This window comes from Triticum dicoccoides, chromosome 4B, assembly GCF_002162155.2.
Source record: "Triticum dicoccoides isolate Atlit2015 ecotype Zavitan chromosome 4B, WEW_v2.0, whole genome shotgun sequence".
In the NCBI taxonomy this organism is placed as follows: Eukaryota; Viridiplantae; Streptophyta; class Magnoliopsida; order Poales; family Poaceae; genus Triticum; species Triticum dicoccoides.
In genome coordinates, this window is record NC_041387.1 from 16,197,249 (window position 1) to 16,213,515 (window position 16,267).

Consider the following 16,267-nt stretch of genomic DNA (forward strand, 5'->3'; position numbering starts at 1 on the left):
CAGAATTTCGAAGTGATCCATTGCAAGATTCACGATTATGAGGTAGATAAAATGTGGTTTCTTTCTCATAGGTATTAAGACCTAAAACAATTAACGGGAAGTTATATCATTGTAACAAGAAAATGTGGTAGAATTGAAGACAAACACTGGACAGATAGAGTGAGTAGGGTGATCTCACGATGTTGCATTTGTTTGGCAGCCTAAACCCAATAGTTTTTTCTGCAATTTGTTCCTCGAGTAGTTCAGTGCTTGCTCCTAGAACTTGAAATTTATCCTGCAATAAATTGAAGCTGCGTCACTCAGCATGCTAGTAGTAGTAGTAAATGTGGTTTGTTATTATTATTTATGAGAAGCAGGAACTTATAGAGGCATCAATGTACATTATATGCTTGTGCACAGATGTTGGCGTTGCGTAGAATTGTTCTTTCATCAGCAACTCTGAGTAAGCATCGACCACGAATGAGTTGATATATCCGTATACCTTCATTGACAAACCTAAAGTTCGATGATCGGCCCAACGTCGGTCAACATAGAATATCCTCTTGCTGCCAAAAAAGATAAATGCATTTTAAATCAATGATTTTATTATTTAACATTAGAGTTGATGAGTATTCAATTGCAATAGTAGAATAATCGAGCTGAAACTCTTTAATTTGAAAGCTTCAGGTAGAATGCGTTGCAGTAGTAAAAGAAAGGATCAAAACATTACTGTAAGAGGAAGAACTAATTCATTACCTATCATTTTGACTGATGCCTGGTGTACTGTCGACGATTATTTCATACACTTCTTTCTCCTGTGTTGTAGAATCTCTTATTTCCAAAAGTTGGTAGTAATCTTGATGGCCATTCCCTTGGTGAGTGAATCGAGTATGTTCTAGCCGAGGATGATGTTGATGAGGCTGGAAGACATGACCACCGGAGTTCATTTGACCATTACTAAGTTGCAGATGACCCTCATTACAATTGTTGTTTCTTTGGACTATTAGGCCTTGTGGTTGGTGCTGCATGCACATTTGTAATGTTCTGACAGTTGGATCACCGGTTGTGCTCGAAGGAATATCTGTTGGAAAATGTTGCAGAGGATGGCCGGAATACTGCATGCTATTGAACTGTTGTTGCAAGGCACTATAACTTTGCCCACGAGACTCGCTTGTCTGTGGTTGCTGATGGTTCTGCTCTTGAGGTTGGCGTTGCTGGCACCATGCAGTGCTGTTATTCTGAGCATCATTGTGTTGGGGGTAGTGGGCATTGTGGACAGGGGTTTGTTGGTGGTACTGTTTGTGACTTTGGTTGTTCATTGCATAAGTTGAGTGCTGGCTGTTGTTTGAGCTGTCGTTATTCTGAGCACCAGGACGTTGATAGTAGTTGTTTTTGAGAGTAGGAACTGGTTGGTAGTGTTGGGACAAAGCAGTTGCTGGCAAACTGTTGAACAAGACAGTTTGTGTTAAACCTATGGAGTATGACATATCAAATGTCTGTGAGAGGTGGCTACCGCCTGGTATTGAGCCTGATCTGCTCGGCATATGTGGATCTTCATAGTTAGAAAGGCAAGATCTGGATGACGAGGTTGAATTCTTGGTCAAGTGTGAGATAGTTTCAGGTTGGCATTGTTGGGATGCTACTTGGTTATGAAAGCGTTGCTTCTTCTTTTCTTCAACGACTCTGTCAAGTTGTTCATAGATAGATGGGTCAGACCATATTCATCATCATCAATGAATCTAGCATCAAGGAGGCCTCTGTGGTTGTCAGCCTGTAGAGACTGATTGGTTGCAGTTTCTGTTGAATTATGTGGAGGCTCCACTATTCTAACTTTTTTCTTAGGAGGTGCCATATTATTGTTCCTGGATCTTCTGACTGCTATAAGGACCTCTTGTGAGCTGCCATTTGTGCTTCCAGTTCTGGCGGATGTGCGGTTGTGGTAAGAGGGACGCTGTCTGTGGGATGAATACGTGGTTGTTTGGTACATTGTTCATGTTCTTCTACAATGTTATTGTCTTCTGCATCGATAGATGTGGTAGTAATGATTGGAGCATCACTAGTGGATGGAAGTGCTTTTCTCGTGTCCACTACTGTGGCAGAACCGCTGTCAGAATCAGTGGTGACGGCTACTCTAGGAGTAAGGGAGGAAGTAGCTCTGGTGCGTTCAGTTTCAGCAATCGTCTTCTCATCTCTCAAAATTGAAACAAGATGGACATTAGCTTCCTGCAGTGAAGAAGAACGTTGTTCAGTGACAATATTTAACTTTTGTGCAGGTTGGGATACAGTGAGGCTCTTTGTGTTGGTTGAAGAATTTTTGTGAGCGCTATCAGAACCGCTGGACCGTGCAGTAGTTGGTGACGTTTTCCCAATGTGATGAACAAGTGCTCCAAGTGTATCTATTGAGATTGGACCATTCAGTAACTGTTTGTCAACCGCAGAGTGCGAGGTTGATGTTTCTGTTGCAGTAGGTTTTGTTGTTTCCTCCAAGAGTTTTTCCAGTGGGCTTGTCAGAGAGTTGTGGTCTGCAGATCCTCCAGCAGAATTTTGGGTTTCAATCCGTACAGAACACTCAGACAAATTTTCACCTGTCATTATAATTGCCCCACTCTCCAGCATCTCAGACGTTGGCACGAATGGCTCATGAACCGGCAAGCCATCAAGGAAGTTATGCAGATGGTTATGCACTTTGTCCAGATGAATCTTGGCTTGTTCATCAATGTCCTCTTTGTTGTGGTCAATCCCGTTCACCTCCAGTAGCAACTTAATCTGAGTTGATGATTTTAGCTGTGAAGATAGACAAATTTGGGACTGCTCTTTGTCGTATGGATTCTGGGAGTATGGGTCAGGGGTATTGCAGCAACCCTTTAAATTTTCCAGGGAGTATGACGTGGCGTGAAGGACACTGGTCGAGCCACTGCTGGAAGAACTTTGACTGCTTGTCATGGTAGAACTTGGAAGCGTAGAGTATGTTGAAGGGGCTGATGAAAAAGTTTCTTTTCCATTCGAGTTGTCCTGTTGCAAGTTACAATAAACGCCCCGGTCTTTGGTCTTGGTTTCTTTTGCACTAAGATCCCTACCAAGTGAAAGTAGCTTCTCCAATTTCTGCTCGAGAACTGGTTGAAACCGCGAGAAAAGTTATGTCTACATTTCATTGATAACTTTTGCAATTTTCACCTTGGCCTGTAATTGAAAAAAACATCAGAAAATTTTAATACTGGAAATGAAATTTAGTTATTAATACCGAAAATGAAAAATATCTTGTGAGCTATTGTATGTTCTGTCAAGAATTGCAGAATCACACATGATATGCTGCGGGGAAGCGCGGGTAACAAGGTCCATGAATCATGGTCAACACATTCCTTCAAAGAGCACACCCGACGTATTGTACGAAGCATGGTTGACCTACCGCTGCAGGGAAGCAGTGATATCTTGAACACAAAATCACAGCTAACGTACTATATAGGAAGCACTTTTATATTTAACACAAAAGGATAGCTAACGTACTTTTGGAAGCACTTCTATATTTAACACAAAGGCACAACTAACGTCCTGTAGGAAGCACTTCTAGTTTTAGCACAAAAGCACAACTAAGGTACTATAGGAAGCACTTTTGTATTTAACACAAAAGCACAGCTAAGGTAGTATAGGAAGCACTTCTATATTAAACACAAAGGCACGGCTAACGTCCTGTAGGAAGCATTCCTATGTTTAACACAAAAGCACAGCTAACGTACTATATAGTAAGCACTTTTATATTTAACACAAAAGCACAGCTAACGTACTATAGGAAGCACTTCTAGTTTTAGCACAAAAGCACAGCTAAGGTACTATAGGAAGCACTTTTGTATTTAACACAAAAGCACAGCTAAGGTAGTATGGGAAGCACTTTTATATTTAACACAAAAGCACAACTAAGGTAGTATAGGAAGCACTTCTATATTAAACACAAAAGCACGGCTAACGTCCTATAGGAAGCACTTATGGTTTTAACAGAAAAGCACAGCTAACGTACTATAGGAAACTGTCTGGATGAACACAATAGGACATGTATCTTTTTTGTAAAAACTTAGGGAGCATCATTTCAAACATAAAATCAGGTGCAATAGCTGGAAATCACTTATGGAACAAAGTTTTTCTTGAGGCACAAATTCTTCTATGTAGGATTCTAGTCTGGGACTCATTTGGAAAAATGGTGCCTGAAAGCCAAGCGATGGTTGGAAAGGCGTGCGCCTAATGTCTTTCAGCTACCATGCGGAAAAGGAAACAATTACAGTCAAGTCAAGTTAATACATTCCAGCTAAGTCCTTATGTTGAGTCGAAAACTTCGCCAAAGGAAAATGATGAAAAGTTGACTCACCGTGTGTTTCCCAAAAATTCCGTCCTCTATTGATAGGTTGTCTATGGTAGCATAATTCTTAATGGCCTCTGTGTCCCACATGACAAGTCTTGCAGGAGTGTCAGGTTCCAGGTCCATAATCTTCGTATCCAGGTACTCAAAATACGTTATCTGCAAGTGGGGAAGAGGTAAAAATGAATCATGTTCTTGTAGCTGCTTGTGGGTATAAAGAAATGTACAAGTTAGTGAACGAACCACTGGAATCAGGAGGCAGCCACACAGGGCGCCTACGAATCCTTTGTCCTTGAAGGTCTGGAGTGATGCCACCAGTTTCTCTGTGACAACATTGGACCAATCATATGATGATATGTTACTTGCTGGTCCTTCTAGAGCGGCTAAATAGTCGGGGCTAACGCAGTCATATGTTGTTGGGCATAGAAATACCGCTGTTGCAAACATCATGAAAACCCGTTGAAACACTTCTCCTGTCAGCTCTAGGGTTATGAGATCAGTTAACTCTCTGATGTTTGGAGCGTGCCCAGCACAACGAGTTTCAGACTTAACCTGACATCTGAAAGCTTCTGAGCATTTTCTAGGGATAATCTGCCCGCCAAGTGGAATTCCTAAGATCCGGTGCACTGTGTACGAGTTGATGAGGAATCTGTATCCACTAGGCAGTATGAAACACCTGGAAGGGCAATCAAAATAGCAGACAAGCCAGCGAACAAAACACCTTGGAAGCTCGCGACAGCACAGATCTAGAAGGTATCCAAATCCAATATCTCTGACAAGCTGCTTTTGTGGTTCTGTTAGCTTTTCACAGATAGTAATGAATTTCTGGAAGCTAAGTTTTGTGCTGAACTCTACTTCATATTCACCCATTGTAACATCTCTGTGGACAAAGATAAGTAATGACCTTTAGCAAATGTATTGTTGAACCACATGCTTTTCTGGCAGAAGCTTACATACAAACGCCAAGTCAGCAAAACAGAGACAAATATTTAAGCCGTGATTAAAAATGCAGCTAGATGAGAGGCATTGATTTCGAAAGAAATTTCAACGACACACGCAAGATGCATGATAAAAAACACCTACTTCGAGGCAGCAAGCTGCTTCTTTGCCCTGTACTCCTCAACAAGCTTTTTGTGCGTTGCACGTTTTAACTCGATACTTAGTCTCTCTGTTTCTAGATGGTCATGAACCATGAAATCTTGGGTGACAATCTCTGTGCCATTGACAGACTGGGACTGAGTCTCCGACAGCTATGGGGTGGAGTCCATCTCATCGAACTCTACATAAGAGGTCACGAGACATCATCGTTACCAGGTTAACTATGTAAGAAAATTGTTAGCAGTCCATGTGAGAACATCATCAACAGCTTGTTCCATGTAAGACGGTTTCTAACTCTGAGTTAGTAACTGCTTTGCAAAAAGGGACGTAAGTCCTTTGGATCTCTGCTATAGATTGCGGATCTATACAATCATTTGACCTCTGACCTCATGTTAGGGATCAGGATAGTGAATTTTGACTGCAGTTTCATTGAGCTCTGCAACTAATATAATATGTGGTCACGACAGTGCTTAAGTTTTGCATGGCTGGAGATATAACTCAACTTAGCAAAACCACGGTGCAAGCATGCAGTTGGCATGACTAAAGTGAGGTCAGTTGAGTCCTAATTTTAAATCCATAACCCTTCTGCTGTTAAGACGGCGCAACAGTTTGATCACGGATCAGCTGTAGATAATTGGATCCGGAAACGGTATTCAAATCGCACCCCACATGCTGTGTTCCACAGATGCGGTGTGCACGCAACCCGCGGAATTGCTACTATCGGTAAATTTTTTTTGTTCAAACGTTGAACCGGTGGCATAATCATGGTGATGATGGAATGGATTACCTGAACAGGAGATCCACGGCAAGTGAGATGAAGGAGACCGATAAATTTTCAGTGATGAGCGAACTCTGCGGAGGGATCAAGATTGGCTTTCCTTTTGAGAGCTAGAATATGCCTCGCCTGTCGCCACCGATGCTAGATGGAGAAAGATCTGGAACTCATATTCCGGACGACTCCACAAGTTAGTCAAATACTTGGAGGAACTATTTGAGAGCCCACATGTCAGTATGACTTCGAAGTCCACCTACCACATTTTCTCACCCCAGATGGAGGTACTCCTCGTAGGACTCATATAAGGCCGACCCCACAAGTTAGTGAGAGACTTAGAGGAATTAGTAACTGAGAGCCCACTTGTCAGTCTCGTTGATGGTCAAGTGAAGTCGACCTACCACATCTCGTCACGCCAAAAAAACATGTGCATCTCTCATGCGTCCCAAAACTCATCCCACCTATCAGGTTATTCTTATCCTGCACGCAAAAAATCGAAATAGCCTCTCTCTTTCCTTCTCTCTCTCTCTCTCTCTCCGTCTCTCTTTCTCTTTTCTCTCTCTCCCAGATTCAAAATAATTGAAGGAGATTGCTGACAAACTATAGGGAAGCAGATCCCCCTACAATTTAGAAAGGTGTGAGTTTCGAACAATCAGCGCATAAGATTCGGCAATCAAAGGTTAGTAGAAAATTTATCAACGCACCTTTGTGTGGCGATTCCTGATACACTAGATTCAATTCGTGGATGAATTTCTTGTGGTCGGGATTCATAGAATAAAACTGTTCAATTTTACATTGTAGCTCTGATTTGAGTTTGTTTTTTGTTTTGTGTACTCTCGTCCTTGTAATAACTCCGCCTATGTTGTCTCAACATAGCCGGTCCCAAGCCTGGGTAAAGGAGGAGGGTTGTGATAGGCTTGGCGAGCCATCGTCAAAACTCAGCCACTCATATGGAGATGAAACCCAAAAGATTTTCGTTGGGGCGTAACCCTCTCAGCGATGCGCCACATCGGAACCCGGGTGTGGTGGAAAATGGGCAAGGGCCGGGCCGTCACCCCCCAAGTGGTGCGCCGTATCTTGATTCGGATACGGTGGCAAGTGAGCGAGGATCGGGTCGTCGCATCCTTAGTGGCGCACTACATCGGCGCCCGGATGTAGTGGAAAATGAGCAAGGGTCTTCGCATTTGACTCGACGAGTGCTAAGGGTAAGGAAGCTAGCCGAGCCTAGGAGGATTCGCTTAGGTAGCTGGAACGTAGGGTCTCTGACAGGGAAGCTTCAGGAGCTAGTTGATGCAGCAGTGAGGAGAGGTGTTGATATCCTTTGCGTCCAAGAAACCAAATGGAGAGGACAAAAGACGAAGGAGGTGGAGGATACCAGCTTCAAGCTGTGGTACACGGGGACGGCTGCAAACAAAAATGGTGTAGGCATCTTGATCAACAAAAGCCTCAAGTATGGAGTGGTAGACGTCAAGAGACGTAGGGACTGGATTATCCTGGTCAAGCTGGTAGTTGAGGACTTGGTTCTCAATGTTATCAGCGCGTATGCCCCGCAAGTAGGCCACAATGAGAACACCAAGAGGGAGTTCTGGGAAGGCTTGGAAGACATGGTTAGGAGTGTACCGATTGGTGAGAAGCTCTTCATAGGAGGAGACCTCAATGGCCACGTGGGTACATCTAACACAGGTTTTGAAGGGGCACATGGGGGCTTTGGCTATGGCATCAGGAATCAAGAAGGAGGAGATGTCTTAATCTTTGCTCTAGCCTACAACATGATTGTAGCTAACACCCTCTTTAGAAAGAGAGAATCACATCTGGTGACTTTTAGTAGTGGCCAACACTCTAGCCAGATTGATTTCATCCTCTCGAGAAGAGAAGATAGGCGTGTGTGCCTAGACTGTAAGGTGATACCTAGAGAGAGTGTTGTACCCCAGCATAAGCTAGTGGTTGCTGACTTCCGCTTTCGGATTCGTGTCCAGCGGGATAAGCATGCCAAAGTCGCTAGAACGAATTGGTGGAAGCTCAAGGGGGGGTAGCTCAGGTGTTCAAGGAGAGGGTAATTAAGGAGGGCCCTTGGGAGGAAGGAGGGGATGCGGACAATGTGTGGATGAAGATGGCGACTTGCATTCGTAAGGTGGCCTCGGAGGAGTTTCGAGTGTCCAGGGGAAGGAGAAGCAAAGATAAGGATACCTGGTGGTGGAATGGTGATGTCCAGAAGGCGATTAAAGAGAAGAAAGATTGCTTCATATGCCTATACCTGGATAGGAGTGCAGACAACATAGAGAAGTACAAGATGGCAAAGAAGGCCGCAAAGCGAGCTGTTGGTGAAGCAAGGGGTCGGGCATATGAGGACCTCTACCAACGGTTAGGCACGAAGGAAGGTGAAAGGGACATCTATAAGATGGCTAAGATCCGGGAGAGGAAGACGAGGGATATTGGCCAAGTCAAATGCATCAAGGACGGAGCAGGCTAATTCTTGGTGAAGGACGAGGAGATTAAGCATAGATGGCGGGAGTACTTCAACAAGCTGTTTAATGGGGAGAATGAGAGTTCTACAATTGAACTGGATGACTCCTTTGATGAGACCAGCATGCATTTTGTGCGGCGCATCCAAGAGTCTGATGTGAAGGAGGCTTTAAAAAGGATGAAAAGAGGCAAGGCGATGGGCCCTGATTGTATCCCCATTGAGGTGTGGAAAGGTCTCGGGGACATAGCGATAGTATGGCTAACCAGGCTTTTCAACCTCATTTTTTGGGCAAACAAGATGCGAGAAGAATGGAGACGGAGTATATTAGTACCAATCTTCAAGAACAAGGGGGATGTTCAGAGTTGTAATAATTACCGTGGAATTAACCTGATGATCCATACAATGAAGCTATGGGAGAGAGTCATTGAGCACCGCGTAAGAAGAATGACAAGCGTGACCAAAAATCAGTTTGGTTTCATGCCTGGGAGGTCGACCATGGAAGCCATTTTCTTGGTACGACAACTTATGGAGAGATAGAGAGAGCAAAATAAGGACTTGCATATGGTGTTCATTGACTTGGAGAAGGCCTATGATAAGATACCACGGAATGTCATGTGGCGGGCCTTGGAGAAACACAAAGTCCCAACAAAGTACATTACCCTCATCAAGGACATGTACGATAATGTTGTGACAAGTGTTCGAACAAGTGATGTAGACACCGATGACTTCCCGATTAAGATAGGACTGCATCAGGGGTCAGCTTTGAGCCCTTATCTTTTTGCATTGGTGATGGATGAGGTCACAAGGGGTATACAAGGAGATATCCCATGGTGTATGCTCTTTGCGGATGATGTGGTGCTAGTTGACGATAGTCGGACGTGGGTAAATAGGAAGTTAGAGTTATGGAGACAAACCTTGGAATCAAAAGGGTTTAGGCTTAGTAGAACTAAAACCGAGTACATGATGTGCGGTTTCAGTACTACTAGGTGTGAGGAGGAGGAGGTTAGCCTTGATGGCCATGTGGTACCTCAGAAGGACACCTTTCAGTATTTGGGGTCAATGTTGCAGGAGGATGGGGGCATTGATGAAGATGTGAACCATCGAATCAAAGCCGGATGGATGAAGTGGCGCCAAGCTTCTGGCATTCTCTGTGACAAGAGAGTGCCAGAAAAGCTAAAAGGCAAGTTCTACAGGACGGCGGTTCGACCCGCAATGTTGTATGGCGTGGAGTGTTGGCCAACTAAAAGGCGACATGTTCAACAGCTAGGTGTGGCGGAGATGCGTATGTTGAGATGGATGTGTGTCCACACGAGGAAGGATCGAGTCCGGAATGATGATATACGAGATAGAGTTGGGGTAGCACCAATTGAGGAGAAGCTTGTCCAATATCACCTGAGATGGTTTGGGCATATTCAGCGCAGGCCTCCAGAAGCTCCAGTGCATAGCGGACGGCTAAAGCGTGCGGAGAATGTCAAGAGAGGGCGGGGTCGACCGAATTTGACATGGGAGGAGTCCGTTAAGAGAGACCTGAAGGATTGGAGTATCGCCAAAGAGTTAGCTATGGACAGGGGTGCGTGGAAGCTTGCTATCCATGTGCCAAAGCCATGAGTTGGTTGCGAGATCTTGTGGGTTTCACCTCTAGCCTACCCCAACTTGTTTGGGACTAAAGGCTTTGTTGTTGTTGACTCTCGTCCTTGTAATACGAGCTTGTTACTTTTGTTATGTTTGAATGGTTATATTTGTGTTAAGTGTTCCACAAGCAAACTAGCATCAGAGGATCTCACTTTGGCTGAGGTTGTAGTTTAATTAAAAATTAATATATGTATATATTTATATATCTCAATTATATAGAAGTATAAATATATCTCTGTTGCATGGTAAGTGTAGTACGTTAGTGAGAAAGATTGAGATCGACTTTGAAAATTTTAACACTGATAATGTGGGTGTATAACTTTTTCGGGCAGATGTTTAGGAGTGCGTCATCTGGTCAAGACAACAGGGACAGTCGGTCTTTAAACGAAATCTGCAAGGATTATGGGAGGCAGGTAATAGCAAGGCAGTTGAACATTAGGGTTTGGTCTTTTATTTCTGTGATGTTTGCTGTCAAGGTGCCACCACTGAGAACACCAATTAGTAGATCATTAAGAACAACAAAAATGATTAATATATCCTGGATGAATGTTGTAATATCTGTTTATTCTGTGCATCTACTCTGCAGTTGAGTATCGAGAGGTGGAAGAAAAAAGTTCACTACAAAATGAGAAGAAGATCAAGGATGCAGATGCTGTCAAACACACACATGCCATGCGGGCTGGGGTAATTGGAGTCAAGAGTGAGATTCAAGTTCTTAGCAAACATCTCAACCAGGATCATGGTGTGCAGCAGACACCTGCGAAGAGGAGCATTCTAAGCAGCAGAGACTCCACTAAGCAGATTGTGCAGGTAACGACGAAAACTTCAAACGCTCGTTTTGAACATACATGGAAGTTTTACGTGCTAATTCTTCGTAATACTCGCACGTGCCTCTAATTATTTTTTGCTTTCAAGACACAGTTATCCACAAAGGCGCAGAGCAGGAGTTGTGACGCCCCAGCGTTTGAAGGTTGTCATAATGAAGAGGTACAGGGTAACAGAATTTGCCTTGATGCAAGCAGAAGGATCATTGGCAACAAAAGCATTAGTGTTCAAGGATTCGGTATGGTCTGCGCAGGCAAGAAGTGTCCAACGACAAAATCAAACATAGGAGGAATAAACTTTACTGTTCAGTAGCACCAGAAAGCAATAGAGGTGACAACAAATATGAACGTGCAACAACATTTAAAGCAAATGTGTATTTTTTGTGAGCAATTTTTTCTTTGTTTTTGTCTGGTATATTTAAATTGTAGTATCTTGCACACGCAGGTGTACGAGCAAGGAAGCAAGTATCGCGGTAGTCCATGGATCGATGAAAACATAAGGCAAGGTCCTTTGAAAGGATCACCTGCGGTGTTCAACATGAGGGGTCCTTCCAAAGGATCTCCGATGGCATTCAGAATAGTTAGCAAAATTACCAATGCACGGAGGTTGTCGCCAAGATTTGCTAGACAAGAGAGGCATGGGAAAACAAAGGTGACGTCGGAACTATGCTTTTTCAATTCAACGCACAAACAGTTTTATGGAAGAACAGGGTAAAGTGCAAAACAGGAGGACGGCTGTCCGTCTGGTGCAGCTGTATATGCAGTTGTTCTATTGTATAGGATGTTGTTGTGCCTCTCCGGTTGTATAGTGTAAGCAGAAGCACATCTGTGCCTCTTTGTCCAGATGCGTGTGTAGCATGGTCACGTTCGTGCTGCTGGGTGTAATGTGAACGGTGCCTCTGGTGTACCGCTTATTAGAAATTTAAAAAAATGCATATGCTGCTCTGGATATCTAATTCTGTTTCGTGCTATGTGTTCAGGATTTGGTGGAGGGGATAACAGATGAGGCAAAGAAATATCATAGTTCTCCATCCATTTCGAAAGGAACACAATGTTCAGAGAAGCAAGTAGCATACAACGCCAGCACGGATTGCATGGTAGAAGAAGCACAATCCCTTGGTTGCACGAGTGCCGGAGAAACAGGGAGCAACATTGCACAATTCAATAGTGGAGAGGCAGAGTCATTTATGGATTTGATTGTGCCATGCAGAAACGATGCTGCTGCATGTGACAAACAAGAGAGCAGCAGCAGCTCCACTGTAAGTGGACCTGTGGCTGGCAATGAAACTGATGTCATCTGAATGCGATCAGACGAATTAAGACACGGTAGACAAAATCACCATGGAGCCACCGACCATTGTAGAGAAAGAAATGGACGACATGTTCAAAGAAGGCATATACCCAACGATTCAGGAGGTCACCGAAGCGCTCGAACCAGAGGGTGGTATGGTATTTGGATCATTGGATGAGTGCTTTTTCTTCTTCTGCAGATATGCGAGAAAGGTTGGCTTTGGTGCCAAGCGATCAACGAGCAGAAGATCGACATATGATCAGCAGCTTGACAAGCAGGTGTTTCAGTGCACCAAGGAAGGGCAGCATAAAACAACTGAGAGACATGTTAAGGAGAGAAGGAGTAATTGCTTGATCCAGACAAGCTGCCCAGTCCAAATAACAGCCAAGAGGGATGCAGATAGGAGGAAATGGTATCTGAAGAACGTGCGCCTAGAGCACAACCACCAACTTCACCCATCAGATTGGATGCTGAAGTTCATGAGATGCTATAAGAAGATGACACCTCAGGAGAAATTCTTTATACAAGTGCTGCAGAAGGCGAGGTTAGAACCAAGGAAGGTTATGCAGATTTTTACTGCCATGGGGACACCGAGGCAAGAAATTATGTTCGACACAATTGACATAAGCAACATTGCATGCCGGGACAGGGCTGGAGAGCGCAACACTGATATTGAGGACACCATGAAACTGTTTGCTGATATGCAGAGGCCGAGGCCGGGATTCCACCATGTGGAAGAGACAGAGAACAATGTAGTGCGGAGCCTGTTTTGGACAGACTCCTTGTGCAAGATGAATTATGATCTATATGGAGATTTCGTGTCTTTTGACATGACATTCTCTACGAATATATATGGCTTGCCATTTGCACCAATTATAGGTGTCGACAACCATGGGTCGACCGTCCTGTTTGTACTAGGCCTTTTGAAAGATGAGAAAATAGGGTCATCCAAGTGGCTCCTAAGCACGTTTGTCGAGGCAATGGGAGGTAAAGAGCCGAAATATATAATAACAGACCAGGACTAGGCAATGAAGACTGCAATAAAGGAAGCTCTTCCGAGAACAAGGCACAGGTTCTCCTGGTAACATATTAGGAAGAACCTAAAGGAAAATAACGTACTAGTGTTTGCGCAGCAGCCAAGGATGTCTGATGATTTATTTCAAATCGTCAAAAACTCACTAAATCAAGACGAGTTTGAGCGTGCCTGGAAAGCAGCAATTTCTGTGCACAAGGCGGAAGGCAACAAACACCTGGACACGCTATGGGAACTCCGAAATTTTGGGTGCCGGCTTACTTCAAGGACTGCTTCTATCCTTTCTCGTCAACAACCACTCACAATGAGAGCACGAATTTGATGTGGAAGAATTACGTCGAGCACAGTGACACTATAAAAAGGTTTGTTAATGTGTATCACATGATTCAGCAAAATTGCCTCGCCGCACTTGACAAGAAAAGACACCGAATAGAAGAGAAGGCGCCATCACTAGAGACGGGTTTTCCGATTGAAAGACAAGCAAGTCAAGTATACACCAATGAAATTTTCAGGAAATTCCAGCTGGAGCTACGGAACCGGACTTACTTCAAGTGCTCTGACCTGGCAAAGGGGAGGCAGTATTTTTAAAAAAAGGATTACTGAGCCTGGAGAAAAAGTGTGGAAACCATATCCAGGCGAGGAATTTGACAGGTCTGAGTTCAGGGTAGATGTGGATGAGCAAAAAGAAATATACAGTTGCAGCTGCAAGAAAATGAGTAGGGATGGCATTCAGTGCTACCATGTGCTTAAGGTGATGGACCAAACATGCATGATCGATCAACTTCCAAAATCCTTTGTCATCCCCAGATGGACCAGGAATCTAAAAGAGAGTCTGAAAGTTCTGTCTACAAGTCAAGGTGATAGCATGACCACACAAGATGATGAAACCATGAGATTCGGGCTCACTTATGCTGAGTTGTCGGATATCTGTTCAAATGCTTGTAGAAAAGAAAAGGCATATAGTGTTCTGCGTGAGTGTACGGTAGATATGAAAATAAAAGTCATGGCGGCACTTGCTGAGGAACCAGACACAGGCATTCTTGCTGAAACTCTCAAGAACCCTCCCATGAGTGGCTCAAAGGGCACGAAAAAAGGAGATCGAATCAAAGTTGGTTCTGAGAAGAAAGGAAAAGGCAACAAAGCTGCATCCAAGTGCGGCCGTTGTCGAGTAAAGGGTCACAGGAAAACAAACTGCTCGGATAACCCAGAAGTACAGGAGAGGATGAGGATTGAAGAGGAGAAGAGGAAATCGTAGCAGGAGAAGAGGGCAAGGTCAATGAAATGGCCGACAACACTGACAACACCATCGAGGACATCAAACGGCTCAGGACAATGCACTCCAAGCCCAGGAGGAAGACATCAGACGCCAGCAACTCCAACGACCCCACTGACAGCAGGGAGCATTTACCAAAGTCTTGCATCTACGGCAGAATCGAACATCACAAAAGCCAGGCACACAGAATGCATGCAGGGAAGCCCGGGACAAGGCACGGAATCTGCGTAGTCCATTTTCAAAAGGAAAGGTCTGAGTGGAGACTTTTTGGTACCAGAGAGCAGTACAAATAGAAAAATTAAAAGGTAATAATGCAGCCTAAATAGGACGTAAGCAAAAAACAGTGATGACCGCAATCTTTCGCTTTGTTATTATGTATGAATGTTAATATTACAGGCAAATAGGTTGAATAGTTATGCAGAAGGGTGGGGTTGCACAAGTGTCCAGAAGGAAGAATGGATCGCTGAACATTCAAAAACAAGGCTGCACGTGGAGCGATGAAATAGCAAGTGATTGGTGGGAAGGGCGGGCTGGTGTCGATTGTTTATTTTCTCGTTGTGTAGTTATAAGAACGGCTTGTAAGTTAATTTGCTGCAGTTATAGAAAGAAAACAAATTTAAATAAGAACGCCTTTTGTTTCTTTATGTATTTTTACTCGGCGGAGAAAAATATCAGAGGCACAGGTTTCCTTGTTATTTTCCGCATCCGCGTCGGTTTCTGAACGTGGATGTTGTAAGCATACAAGCATGCTTCTCTACTGCGTGACAGAGAGATAAAAATAACCGAAGGGCACGGGCAGCCACGGCCATGCCACTGGTGAATGTTCAACCGTGACTCTCACGGTTGCATGGTAAACGCACGGACGTGAATCTATGTAATACCACACCATTCCTCCGCGTGTTTACGTCCCGTGCCTCTCCGTTTGAACGAGTTGACGGGATCGTTCGAAAGACAGACACAAGTTTACATGACTCTATATAATACTGCACGATGCCTTTGTGTGCTGCCCACCCGTGCTTTCGGCGTGGAATAGATTCTTTTAATGTATGTATGTGTCACAAAAAATTAAAACTTGGAGGGGCACACCCGTTCCTGGTCTGCGTGTTCAACAATGCATATTGTATAATCAAAGCCGTGACTGTTCAATAGTGCATTTGTATAACCATGATTTCACCTTGTCGTGGCATCGTGGCGTTCATTCTCTGCCTGAAAAGCGTGCCTTCCACAGCCGTCCTACTGTGCGCCTGACAAAGGAGCAACGCCAGCCGATAGAGTGCTTCTTCTATTACTAAAAGTGTGGTCCTCGTTGCTTCACTTCTGTGCGTTTGACAGTGGCTCCTTGGTACAGAACCGTGGTTGTACAGAGTTCTTGCCCGTGCTTTTAAGGACAGTGTCTCTCGGATCATCCATTCATTGCCTCAGAAAGTAAACAGTGAGGGTTCACATCTGAATCCAATTCCGTTGTGTTTCTACATTAAACGCACGGACGTGACTCTATGTAATACCAGAGCATGCCTCCACGGGTTCACGTCCGCGCCTCTCCATTTGAACGA

The 16,267-nt window shown here is 44.1% G+C and overlaps 1 pseudogene; it reads left to right on the forward strand.

The window, feature by feature from the left end:
* LOC119292429 overlaps positions 1 to 14,945 on the forward strand; it is a 44,067-nt pseudogene extending 29,122 nt beyond the window's left edge.
* Positions 14,946 to 16,267: the final 1,322 nt, after the last annotated feature.